Below are 14,486 nucleotides of genomic sequence, written 5' to 3'. Positions count from 1 at the left end.
TATTGTATTGCCTCCTACCAGACTGTATTGTATTGTCTCCTACCAGACTGTATTGTATTGTCTCCTACCAGACTGTCTGTATTGACTGTATTGTATTGTCTCCTACCAGACTGTATTGTATTGTCTCCTACCAGACTGTATTGTATTGTCTCCTACCAGACTGTATTGTATTGTATTGTCTCCTACCAGACTGTATTGTATTGTCTCCTACCAGACTGTATTGTATTGTCTCCTACCAGACTGTATTGTATTGTATTGTCTCCTACCAGACTGTATTGTATTGTCTCCTACCAGACTGTATTGTATTGTATTGTCTCCTACCAGACTGTATTGTATTGTATTGTCTCCTACCAGACTGTATTGTATTGTCTCCTACCAGACTGTATTGTATTGTATTGTCTCCTACCAGACTGTATTGTATTGTCTCCTACCAGACTGTATTGTATTGTCTCCTACCAGACTGTATTGTATTGTCTCCTACCAGACTGTATTGTATTGTATTGTCTCCTACCAGACTGTATTGTATTGCCTCCTACCAGACTGTATTGTATTGTCTCCTACCAGACTGTATTGTACCAGACTGTATTGTATTGTCTCCTACTGTAGACTGTATTGTATTGTATTGCCTCCTACCAGACTGTATTGTATTGTATTGTCTCCTACCAGACTGTATTTGTATTGTCTCCTACCAGACTGTATTGTATTGCCTCCACCAGACTGTATTGTATTGTCTCCTACCAGACTGTATTGTATTGTATTGCCTCCTACCAGACTGTATTGTATTGTATTGTCTCCTACCAGACTGTATTGTATTGTCTCCTACCAGACTGTATTGTATTGTATTGTCTCCTACCAGACTGTATTGTATTGTATTGTCTCCTACCAGACTGTATTGTATTGTATTGTCTCCTACCAGACTGTATTGTATTGTCTCCTACCAGACTGTATTGTATTGTCTCCTACCAGACTGTATTGTATTGTATTGCCTCCTACCAGACTGTCTCCTACCAGACTGTATTGTATTGTCTCCTACCAGACTGTGTATTGTATTGTCTCCTACCAGACTGTATTGTATTGTCTCCTACCAGACTGTATTGTATTGTATTCTCCTACCAGACTGTATTGTATTGTATTGTCTCCTACCAGACTGTATTGTATTGTATTGTCTCCTACCAGACTGTATTGTATTGTCTCCTACCAGACTGTATTGTATGTATTGTCTCCTACCAGACTGTATTGTATTGTATTGTCTCCTACCAGACTGTATTGTATTGTATTGTCTCCTACCAGACTGTATTGTATTGTCTCCTACCAGACTGTATTGTATTGTATTGTCTCCTACCAGACTGTATTGTATTGTATTGTCTCCTACCAGACTGTATTGTATTGTCTCCTACCAGACTGTATTGTATTGTCTCCTACCAGACTGTATTGTATTGTCTCCTACCAGACTGTATTGTCTCCTACCAGACTGTATTGTATTGTCTCCTACCAGACTGTATTGTATTGTATTGTCTCCTACCAGACTGTATTGTATTGTATTGTCTCCTACCAGACTGTATTGTATTGTCTCCTACCAGACTGTATTGTATTGTATTGTCTCCTACCAGACTGTATTGTATTGTATTGTCTCCTACCAGACTGTATTGTATTGTATTGTCTCCTACCAGACTGTATTGTATTGTATTGTCTCCTACCAGACTGTATTGTATTGTCTCCTACCAGACTGTATTGTATTGTATTGTCTCCTACCAGAGACTGTATTGTATTGTATTGTCTCCTACCAGACTGTATTGTATTGTCTCCTACTGTAGTGTATTGTCTCCTACTGTATTGTATTGTATTGTCTCCTACCAGACTGTATACCAGACTGTATTGTATTGTCTCCTACCAGACTGTATTGTATTGTCTCCTACCAGACTGTATTGTATTGTATTGTCTCCTACCAGACTGTATTGTATTGTCTCCTACCAGACTGTATTGTATTGTATTGTCTCCTACCAGACTGTATTGTATTGTCTCCTACCAGACTGTATTGTATTGTCTCCTACCAGACTGTATTGTATTGTCTCCTACCAGACTGTATTGTATTGTATTGTCTCCTACCAGACTGTATTGTATTGTCTCCTACCAGACTGTATTGTATTGTCTCCTACCAGACTGTATTGTATTGTCTCCTACCAGACTGTATTGTATTGTATTGTCTCCTACCAGACTGTATTGTATATTGTCTACCAGACTGTATTGTATTGTCTCCTACCAGACTGTATTGTATTGTCTCCTACCAGACTGTATTGTATTGTCTCCTACCAGACTGTATTGTATTGTCTCCTACCAGACTGTATTGTATTGTATTGTCTCCTACCAGACTGTATTGTATTGTATTGTCTCCTACCAGACTGTATTGTATTGTATTGTCTCCTACCAGACTGTATTGTATTGTATTGTCTCCTACCAGACTGTATTGTATTGTCTCCTACCAGACTGTATTGTATTGTCTCCTACCAGACTGTATTGTATTGTCTCCTACCAGACTGTATTGTATTGTATTGTCTCCTACCAGACTGTATTGTATTGTCTCCTACCAGACTGTATTGTATTGTATTGTCTCCTACCAGACTGTATTGTATTGCCTCCTACCAGACTGTATTGTATTGTCTCCTACCAGACTGTATTGTATTGTCTCCTACCAGACTGTATTGTATTGTATTGTCTCCTACCAGACTGTATTGTATTGTCTCCTACCAGACTGTATTGTATTGTATTGTCTCTACCAGACTGTATTGTATTGTCTCCTACCAGACTGTATTGTATTGTATTCTCCTACCAGACTGTATTGTATTGTATTGTCTCCTACCAGACTGTATTGTATTGTCTCCTACCAGACTGTATTGTATTGTATTGTCTCCTACCAGACTGTATTGTATTGTATTGTCTCCTACCAGACTGTATTGTATTGTCTCCTACCAGACTGTATTGTATTGTCTCCTACCAGACTGTATTGTATTGTCTCCTACCAGACTGTATTGTATTGTCTCCTACCAGACTGTATTGTATTGTATTGTCTCCTACCAGACTGTATTGTATTGTCTCCTACCAGACTGTATTGTATTGTCTCCTACCAGACTGTATTGTATTGTATTGTCTCCTACCAGACTGTATTGTATTGTATTGTCTCCTACCAGACTGTATTGTATTGTCTCCTACCAGACTGTATTGTATTGTCTCCTACCAGACTGTATTGTCTCCTACCAGACTGTATTGTATTGTATTGTCTCCTACCAGACTGTATTGTATTGTCTCCTACCAGACTGTATTGTATTGTATTGTCTCCTACCAGACTGTATTGTATTGTCTCCTACCAGACTGTATTGTATTGTATTGTCTCCTACCAGACTGTATTGTATTGTCTCCTACCAGACTGTATTGTATTGTCTCCTACCAGACTGTATTGTATTGTATTGTCTCCTACCAGACTGTATTGTATTGTCTCCTACCAGACTGTATTGTATTGTCTCCTACCAGACTGTATTGTATTGTCTCCGACCAGACTGTATTGTATTGCCTCCTACCAGTCTGTATTGTATTGTATTGTCTCCTACCAGACTGTATTGTATTGTATTGTCTCCTACCAGACCGTATTGTATTGTATTGTATTGTATTGTCTCCTACCAGACTGTATTGTATTGTATTGTCTCCTACCAGACTGTATTGTATTGTATTGTCTCCTACCAGACTGTATTGTATTGTATTGTCTCCTACCAGACTGTATTGTATTGTATTGTCTCCTACCAGACTGTATTGTATTGTATTGTCTCCTACCAGACTGTATTGTATTGTATTGTCTCCTACCAGACTGTATTGTATTGTCTCCTACCAGACTGTATTGTATTGTCTCCTACCAGACTGTATTGTATTGTCTCCTACCAGACTGTATTGTATTGTCTCCTACCAGACTGTATTGTATTGTATTGTCTCCTACCAGACTGTATTGTATTGTCTCCTACCAGACTGTATTGTATTCCTACCAGACTGTATTGTATTGTCTCCTACCAGACTGTATTGTATTGTATTGTCTCCTACCAGACTGTATTGTCTTGTATTGTATTGTCTCCTACCAGACTGTATTGTCTCCTACCAGACTGTATTGTATTGTCTCCTACCAGACTGTATTGTATTGTCTCCTACCAGACTGTATTGTATTGTATTGTCTCCTACCAGACTGTATTGTCTCCTACCAGACTGTATTGTATTGTATTGTCTCCTACCAGACTGTATTGTATTGTATTGTCTCCTACCAGACTGTATTGTATTGTCTCCTACCAGACTGTATTGTACCAGACTGTATTTGTATTGTCTCCTACCAGACTGTATTGTATTGTATTGTCTCCTACCAGACTGTATTGTATTGTCTCCTACCAGACTGTATTGTATTGTCTCCTACCAGACTGTGTTGTATGTCTCCTACCAGACTGTATTGTATTGTATTGTCTCCTACCAGACTGTATTGTATTGTATTGTCTCCTACCAGACTGTATTGTATTGTATTGTCTCCTACCAGACTGTATACCAGACTGTATTGTATTGTCTCCTACCAGACTGTATTGTATTGTCTCCTACCAGACTGTATTGTATTGTCTCCTACCAGACTGTATTGTATTGTATTGTCTCCTACCAGACTGTATTGTATTGTCTCCTACCAGACTGTATTGTATTGTATTGTCTACCAGACCAGATTGTATTGTATTGTATTGTCTCCTACCAGACTGTATTGTATTGTCTCCTACCAGACTGTATTGTATTGTATTGTCTCCTACCAGACTGTGTATTGTCTCCTACCAGACTGTATTGTATTGTCTCCTACCAGACTGTATTGTATTGTATTGTCTCCTACCAGACTGTATTGTATTGTATTGCCTCCTACCAGACTGTATTGTATTGTATTGTCTCCTACCAGACTGTATTGTATTGTATTGTCTCCTACCAGACTGTATTGTATTGTATTGTCTCCTACCAGACTGTATTGTATTGTATTGTCTCCTACCAGACTGTATTGTATTGTCTCCTACCAGACTGTATTGTATTGTCTCCTACCAGACTGTATTGTATTGTATTGTCTCCTACCAGACTGTATTGTATTGTATTGTCTCCTACCAGACTGTATTGTATTGTATTGTCTCCTACCAGACTGTATTGTATTTGTCTCCTACCAGACTGTATTGTATTGTCTCCTACCAGACTGTATTGTATTGTCTCCTACCAGACTGTATTGTATTGTATTGTCCTACCAGACTGTATTGTATTGTCTCCTACCAGACTGTATTGTATTGTATTGTCTCCTACCAGACTGTATTGTATTGTCTCCTACCACCAGACTGTATTGTATTGTCTCCTTGTATTGTATTGTCTCCTACCAGACTGTATTGTATTGTCTCCTACCAGACTGTATTGTATTGTATTGTCTCCTACCAGACTGTATTGTATTGTATTGTCTCCTACCAGACTGTATTGTATTGTCTCCTACCAGACTGTATTGTATTGTATTGTCTCCTACCAGACTGTATTGTATTGTCTCCTACCAGACTGTATTGTATTGTATTGTCTCCTACCAGACTGTATTGTATTGTATTGTCTCCTACCAGACTGTATTGTATTGTATTGCCTCCTACCAGACTGTATTGTATTGTATTGTCTCCTACCAGACTGTATTGTATTGTATTGTCTCCTACCAGACTGTATTGTATTGTATTGTATTGTCTCCTACCAGACTGTATTGTATTGTATTGCCTCCTACCAGACTGTATTGTATTGTATTGTCTCCTACCAGACTGTATTGTATTGTATTGCCTCCTACCAGACTGTATTGTATTGTATTGTCTCCCAGACAGACTGTATTGTATTGTCTCCTACCAGACTGTATTGTATTGTATTGTCTCCTACCAGACTGTATTGTATTGTCTCCTACCAGACTGTATTGTATTGTATTGTCTCCTACCAGACTGTATTGTATTGTCTCCTACCAGACTGTATTGTATTGTATTGTCTCCTACCAGACTATTGTATTGTATTGTCTCCTACCAGACTGTATTGTATTGTACCAGACTTATTGTATTGTCTCCTACCAGACTGTATTGTATTGTCTCCTACCAGACTGTATTGTATTGTATTGTCTCCTACCAGACTGTATTGTATTGTATTGTCTCCTACCAGACTGTATTGTATTGTATTGTCTCCTACCAGACTGTATTGTATTGTCTCCTACCAGACTGTATTGTATTGTATTGTCTCCTACCAGACTGTATTGTATTGTCTCCTACCAGACTGTATTGTATTGTATTGTCTCCTACCAGACTGTATTGTATTGTCTCCTACCAGACTGTATTGTATTGTATTGTCTCCTACCAGACTGTATTGTATTGTCTCCTACCAGACTGTATTGTATTGTATTGTCTCCTACCAGACTGTATTGTATTGTCTCCTACCAGACTGTATTGTATTGTATTGTCTCCTACCAGACTGTATTGTATTGTCTCCTACCAGACTGTATTGTATTGTCTCCTACCAGACTGTATTGTATTGTATTGTCTCCTACCAGACTGTATTGTATTGTCTCCTACCAGACTGTATTGTATTGTCTCCTACCAGACTGTATTGTATTGTCTCCTACCAGACTGTATTGTATTGTATTGTCTCCTACCAGACTGTATTGTATTGTCTCCTATTGTATTGTATTGTCTCCTACCAGATTGTATTGTATTGTCTCCTACCAGACTGTATTGTATTGTCTCCTACCAGACTGTATTGTATTGTATTGTCTCCTACCAGACTGTATTGTATTGTATTGTCTCCTACCAGACTGTATTGTATTGTATTGTCTCCTACCAGACTGTATTGTATTGTATTGTCTCCTACCAGACTGTATTGTATTGTCTCCTACCAGACTGTATTGTATTGTATTGTCTCCTACCAGACTGTATTGTATTGCCTCCTACCAGACTGTATTGTATTGTATTGTCTCCTACCAGACTGTATTGTATTGTATTGTCTCCTACCAGACTGTATTGTATTGTATTGTCTCCTACCAGACTGTATTGTATTGTCTCTACCAGACTGTATTGTATTGTACCAGACTGTATTGTATTGTATTGTCTCCTACCAGACTGTATTGTATTGTCTCCTACCAGACTGTATTGTATTGTATTGTCTCCTACCAGACTGTCTCCTACCAGACTGTATTGTATTGTCTCCTACCAGACTGTATTGTATTGTATTGTCTCCTACCAGACTGTATTGTATTGTCTCCTACCAGACTGTATTGTATTGTATTGTCTCCTACCAGACTGTATTGTATTGTCTCCTACCAGACTGTATTGTATTGTCTCCTACCAGACTGTATTGTATTTGTCTCCTACCAGACTGTATTGTATTGTATTGTCTCCTACCAGACTGTATTGTATTGTCTCCTACCAGACTGTATTGTATTGTATTGTCTCCTACCAGACTGTATTGTATTGTATTGTCTCCTACCAGACTGTATTGTATTGTCTCCTACCAGACTGTATTGTATTGTATTGTCTCCTACCAGACTGTATTGTATTGTATTGTCTCCTACCAGACTGTATTGTATTGTATTGTCTCCTACCAGACTGTATTGTATTGTATTGTATTGTATTGTCTCCTACCAGACTGTATTGTATTGCCTCCTACCAGACTGTATTGTATTGTCTCCTACCAGACTGTATTGTATTGTATTGTCTCCTACCAGACTGTATTGTATTGTATTGTCTCCTACCAGACTGTATTGTATTGTCTCCTACCAGACTGTATTGTATTGTATTGTCTCCTACCAGACTGTATTGTATTGTCTCCTACCAGACTGTATTGTATTGTATTGTCTCCTACCAGACTGTATTGTATTGTCTCCTACCAGACTGTATTGTATTGTCTCCTACCAGACTGTATTGTATTGTCTCCTACCAGACTGTATTGTATTGTATTGTCTCCTACCAGACTGTATTGTATTGTATTGTCTCCTACCAGACTGTATTGTATTGTATTGTCTCCTACCAGACTGTATTGTATTGTATTGTCTCCTACCAGACTGTATTGTATTGTATTGTCTCCTACCAGACTGTATTGTATTGTATTGTCTCCTACCAGACTGTATTGTATTGTCTCCTACCAGACTGTATTGTATTGTATTGTCTCCTACCAGACTGTATTGTATTGTATTGTCTCCTACCAGACTGTATTGTATTGTATTGTCTCCTACCAGACTGTATTGTATTGTATTGTCTCCTACCAGACTGTATTGTATTGTCTCCTACCAGACTGTATTGTATTGTGTCTCCTACCAGACTGTATTGTATTGTCTCCTACCAGACTGTATTGTATTGTATTGTCTCCTACCAGACTGTATTGTATTGTATTGTCTCCTACCAGACTGTATTGTATTGTATTGTCTCCTACCAGACTGTATTGTATTGTCTCCTACCAGATTGTATTGTATTGTCTCCTACCAGACTGTGTATTGTCTCCTGTATTGTATTGCCTCCTACCAGACTGTATTGTATTGTATTGTCTCCTACCAGACTGTATTGTATTGTATTGTCTCCTACCAGACTGTATTGTATTGTATTGTATTGTATTGTCTCCTACCAGACTGTATTGTATTGTCTCCTACCAGACTGTATTGTATTGTCTCCTACCAGACTGTATTGTATTGTCTCCTACCAGACTGTATTGTATTGTCTCCTACCAGACTGTATTGTATTGTATTGTCTCCTACCAGACTGTATTGTATTGTCTCCTACCAGACTGTATTGTATTGTATTGCCTCCTACCAGACTGTATTGTATTGTATTGTCTCCTACCAGACTGTATTGTATTGTATTGCCTCCTACCAGACTGTATTGTATTGTCTCCTACCAGACTGTATTGTATTGTCTCCTACCAGACTGTATTGTATTGTATTGTCTCCTACCAGACTGTATTGTATTGTCTCCTACCAGACTGTATTGTATTGTATTGTCTCCTACCAGACTGTATTGTATTGTCTCCTACCAGACTGTATTGTCTCCTACCAGACTGTATTGTATTGTCTCCTACCAGACTGTATTGTATTGTATTGTCTCCTACCAGACTGTATTGTATTGTATTGTCTCCTACCAGACTGTATTGTATTGTATTGTCTCCTACCAGACTGTATTGTATTGTATTGTCTCCTACCAGACTGTATTGTATTGTATTGTCTCCTACCAGACTGTATTGTATTGTATTGCCTCCTACCAGACTGTATTGTATTGTATTGTCTCCTACCAGACTGTATTGTATTGTATTGTCTCCTACCAGACTGTATTGTATTGTCTCCTACCAGACTGTATTGTATTGTATTGTCTCCTACCAGACTGTATTGTATTGTATTGTCTCCTACCAGACTGTATTGTATTGTCTCCTACCAGACTGTATTGTATTGTATTGTCTCCTACCAGACTGTATTGTATTGTCTCCTACCAGACTGTATTGTATTGTATTGTCTCCTACCAGACTGTATTGTATTGTATTGTCTCCTACCAGACTGTATTGACTGTATTGTATTGTATTGTCTCCTACCAGACTGTATTGTATTGTATTGTCTCCTACCAGACTGTATTGTATTGTATTGTCTCCTACCAGACTGTATTGTATTGTATTGTCTCCTACCAGACTGTATTGTATTGTCTCCTACCAGACTGTATTGTATTGTCTCCTACCAGACTGTATTGTATTGTCTCCTACCAGACTGTATTGTATTGCCTCCTACCAGACTGTATTGTATTGTATTGTCTCCTACCAGACTGTATTGTATTGTACCTACCAGACTGTATTGTATTGTATTGTCTCCTACCAGACTGTATTGTATTGTCTCCTACCAGACTGTATTGTATTGTATTGCCTCCTACCAGACTGTATTGTATTGTATTGTCTCCTACCAGACTGTATTGTATTGTCTCCTACCAGACTGTATTGTATTGTATTGCCTCCTACCAGACTGTATTGTATTGTATTGTCTCCTACCAGACTGTATTGTATTGTATTGCCTCCTACCAGACTGTATTGTATTGTATTGTCTCCTACCAGACTGTATTGTATTGTCTCCTACCAGACTGTATTGTATTGTATTGTCTCCTACCAGACTGTATTGTATTGTATTGTCTCCTACCAGACTGTATTGTATTGTCTCCTACCAGACTGTATTGTATTGTATTGTCTCCTACCAGACTGTATTGTATTGTATTGTCTCCTACCAGACTGTATTGTATTGTATTGCCTCCTACCAGACTGTATTGTATTGTCTCCTACCAGACTGTATTGTATTGTCTCCTACCAGACTGTATTGTATTGTCTCCTACCAGACTGTATTGTATTGTATTGCCTCCTACCAGACTGTATTGTATTGTCTCCTACCAGACTGTATTGTATTGTATTGTATTGTCTCCTACCAGACTGTATTGTATTGTATTGTCTCCTACCAGACTGTATTGTATTGTCTCCTACCAGACTGTATTGTATTGTATTGTCTCCTACCAGACTGTATTGTATTGTCTCCTACCAGACTGTATTGTATTGTATTGTCTCCTACCAGACTGTATTGTATTGTATTGTCTCCTACCAGACTGTATTGTATTGTATTGTCTCCTACCAGACTGTATTGTATTGCCTCCTACCAGACTGTATTGTATTGTCTCCTACCAGACTGTATTGTATTATTGTCTCCTACCAGACTGTATTGTATTGTATTGTCTCCTACCAGACTGTATTGTATTGTACCAGATTGTCTCCTACCAGACTGTATTGTATTGTCTCCTACCAGACTGTATTGTATTGTATTGTCTCCTACCAGACTGTATTGTATTGTCTCCTACCAGACTGTATTGTATTGTATTGCCTCCTCTCCTACCAGACTGTATTGTATTGTATTGTCTCCTACCAGACTGTATTACCAGACTGTATTGTATTGTCTCCTACCAGACTGTATTGTATTGTCTCCTTGTATTGTATTGTCTCCTACCAGACTGTATTGTATTGTATTGTCTCCTACCAGACTGTATTGTATTGTCTCCTACCAGACTGTATTGTATTGTCTCCTACCAGACTGTATTGTATTGTCTCCTACCAGACTGTATTGTATTGTCTCCTACCAGACTGTATTGTATTGTCTCCTACCAGACTGTATTGTATTGTATTGTCTCCTACCAGACTGTATTGTATTGTATTGTCTCCTACCAGACTGTATTGTATTGTCTCCTACCAGACTGTATTGTATTGTATTGCCTCCTACCAGACTGTATTGTATTGTATTGTCTCCTACCAGACTGTATTGTATTGTCTCCTACCAGACTGTATTGTATTGTCTCCTACCAGACTGTATTGTATTGTCTCCTACCAGACTGTATTGTATTGTCTCCTACCAGACTGTATTGTATTGTCTCCTACCAGACTGTATTGTATTGTATTGTCTCCTACCAGACTGTATTGTATTGTATTGTCTCCTACCAGACTGTATTGTATTGTATTGTCTCCTACCAGACTGTATTGTATTGTCTCCTACCAGACTGTATTGTATTGTATTGTCTCCTACCAGACTGTATTGTATTGTATTGTCTCCTACCAGACTGTATTGTATTGTCTCCTACAGACTGTATTGTATTGTCTCCTACCAGACTGTATTGTATTGTCTCCTGTATTGTATTGTATTGTCTCCTACCAGACTGTATTGTATTGTCTCCTACCAGACTGTATTGTATTGTATTCTCCTACCAGACTGTGTATTGTATTGTATTGTATTGTATTGTCTCCTACCAGACTGTATTGTATTGTCTCCTACCAGACTGTATTGTATTGTCTCCTACCAGACTGTATTGTATTGTATTGCCTCTACCAGACTGTATTGTATTGTATTGTCTCCACCAGACTGTATTGTATTGCCTCCTACCAGACTGTATTGTATTGTATTGTCTCCTACCAGACTGTATTGTATTGTCTCCTACTAGACTGTATTGTATTGTATTGTCTCCTACCAGACTGTATTGTATTGTCTCCTACCAGACTGTATTGTATTGTATTGTCTCCTACCAGACTGTATTGTATTGTCTCCTACCAGACTGTATTGTATTGTATTGTCTCCTACCAGACTGTATTGTATTGTCTCCTACCAGACTGTATTGTTGTATTGTCTCCTACCAGACTGTATTGTATTGTCTCCTACCAGATTGTATTGTATTGTCTCCTACCAGACTGTATTGTATTGTCTCCTACCAGACTGTATTGTATTGTATTGTCTCCTACCAGACTGTATTGTATTGTATTGTCTCCTACCAGACTGTATTGTATTGTCTCCTACCAGACTGTATTGTATTGTATTGTCTCCTACCAGACTGTATTGTATTGTATTGTCTCCTACCAGACTGTATTGTATTGTATTGTCTCCTACCAGACTGTATTGTATTGTCTCCTACCAGACTGTATTGTATTGTATTGTCTCCTACCAGACTGTATTGTATTGTCTCAGACTATTGTCTCCTACCAGACTGTATTGTATTGTATTGTCTCCTACCAGACTGTATTGTATTGTATTGTCTCCTACCAGACTGTATTGTATTGTATTGTCTCCTACCAGACTGTATTGTATTGTACCAGACTTGTCTCCTACCAGACTGTATTGTATTGTATTGTCTCCTACCAGACTGTATTGTATTGTATTGCCTCCTACCAGACTGTATTGTATTGCCTCCTACCAGACTGTATTGTATTGTATTGTCTCCTACCAGACTGTATTGTATTGTATTGTCTCCTACCAGACTGTATTGTATTGTCTCCTACCAGACTGTATTGTATTGTATTGTCTCCTACCAGACTGTATTGTATTGTATTGTCTCCTACCAGACTGTATTGTATTGTATTGTCTCCTACCAGACTGTATTGTATTGTCTCCTACCAGACTGTATTGTATTGTCTCCTACCAGACCAGACTGTATTGTCTCCTACCAGACTGTATTGTATTGTATTGTCTCCTACCAGACTGTATTGTCTTGTATTGTATTGTCTCCTACCAGACTGTATTGTATTGTCTCCTACCAGACTGTATTGTATTGTATTGTCTCCTACCAGACTGTATTGTATTGTATTGTCTCCTACCAGACTGTATTGTATTGTATTGCCTCCTACCAGACTGTATTGTATTGTATTGTCTCCTACCAGACTGTATTGTATTGTCTCCTACCAGACTGTATTGTATTGTCTCCTACCAGACTGTATTGTATTGTCTCCTACCAGACTGTATTGTATTGTATTGTCTCCTACCAGACTGTATTGTATTGTATTGTCTCCTACCAGACTGTATTGTATTGTATTGTCTCCTACCAGACTGTATTGTATTGTCTCCTACCAGACTGTATTGTATTGTATTGTCTCCTACCAGACTGTATTGTATTGTATTGTCTCCTACCAGACTGTATTGTATTGTCTCCTACCAGACTGTATTGTATTGTCTCCTACCAGACTGTATTGTATTGTCTCCTACCAGACTGTATTGTATTGTCTCCTACCAGACTGTATTGTATTGTCTCCTACCAGACTGTATTGTATTGTCTCCTACCAGACTGTATTGTATTGTATTGCCTCCTACCAGACTGTATTGTATTGTATTGTCTCCTACCAGACTGTATTGTATTGTCTCCTACCAGACTGTATTGTATTGTATTGTCTCCTACCAGACTGTATTGTATTGTCTCCTACCAGATTGTATTGTCTCCTACCAGACTGTATTGTATTGTCTCCTACCAGACTGTATTACCAGACTGTATTGTATTGTCTCCTACCAGACTGTATTGTATTGTCTCCTACCAGACTGTATTGTATTGTCTCCTACCAGACTGTATTGTATTGTATTGTCTCCTACCAGACTGTATTGTATTGTCTCCTACCAGACTGTATTGTGTATTGTCTCCTACCAGACTGTATTGTATTGTCTCCTACCAGACTGTATTGTATTGTATTGTCTCCTACCAGACTGTATTGTATTGTCTCCTACCAGACTGTATTGTATTGTATTGTCTCCTACCAGACTGTATTGTATTGTATTGTCTCCTACCAGACTGTATTGTATTGTCTCCTACCAGACTGTATTGTATTGTCTCCTACCAGACTGTATTGTATTGTATTGTCTCCTACCAGACTGTATTGTATTGTATTGTCTCCTACCAGACTGTATTGTATTGTATTGTCTCCTACCAGACTGTATTGTATTGTATTGTCTCCTACCAGACTGTATTGTATTGTCTCCTACCAGACTGTATTGTATTGTATTGTCTCCTACCAGACTGTATTGTATTGTATTGTCTCCTACCAGACTGTATTGTATTGTATTGTCTCCTACCAGACTGTATTGTATTGTATTGTCTCCTACCAGACTGTATTGTATTGCCTCCTACCAGACTGTATTGTAT

The sequence above is a fragment of the Oncorhynchus nerka genome, linkage group LG4, assembly GCF_034236695.1.
Source record: "Oncorhynchus nerka isolate Pitt River linkage group LG4, Oner_Uvic_2.0, whole genome shotgun sequence".
NCBI lineage: Eukaryota > Metazoa > Chordata > Actinopteri > Salmoniformes > Salmonidae > Oncorhynchus > Oncorhynchus nerka.
This window is presented reverse-complemented; position numbering follows the sequence as displayed.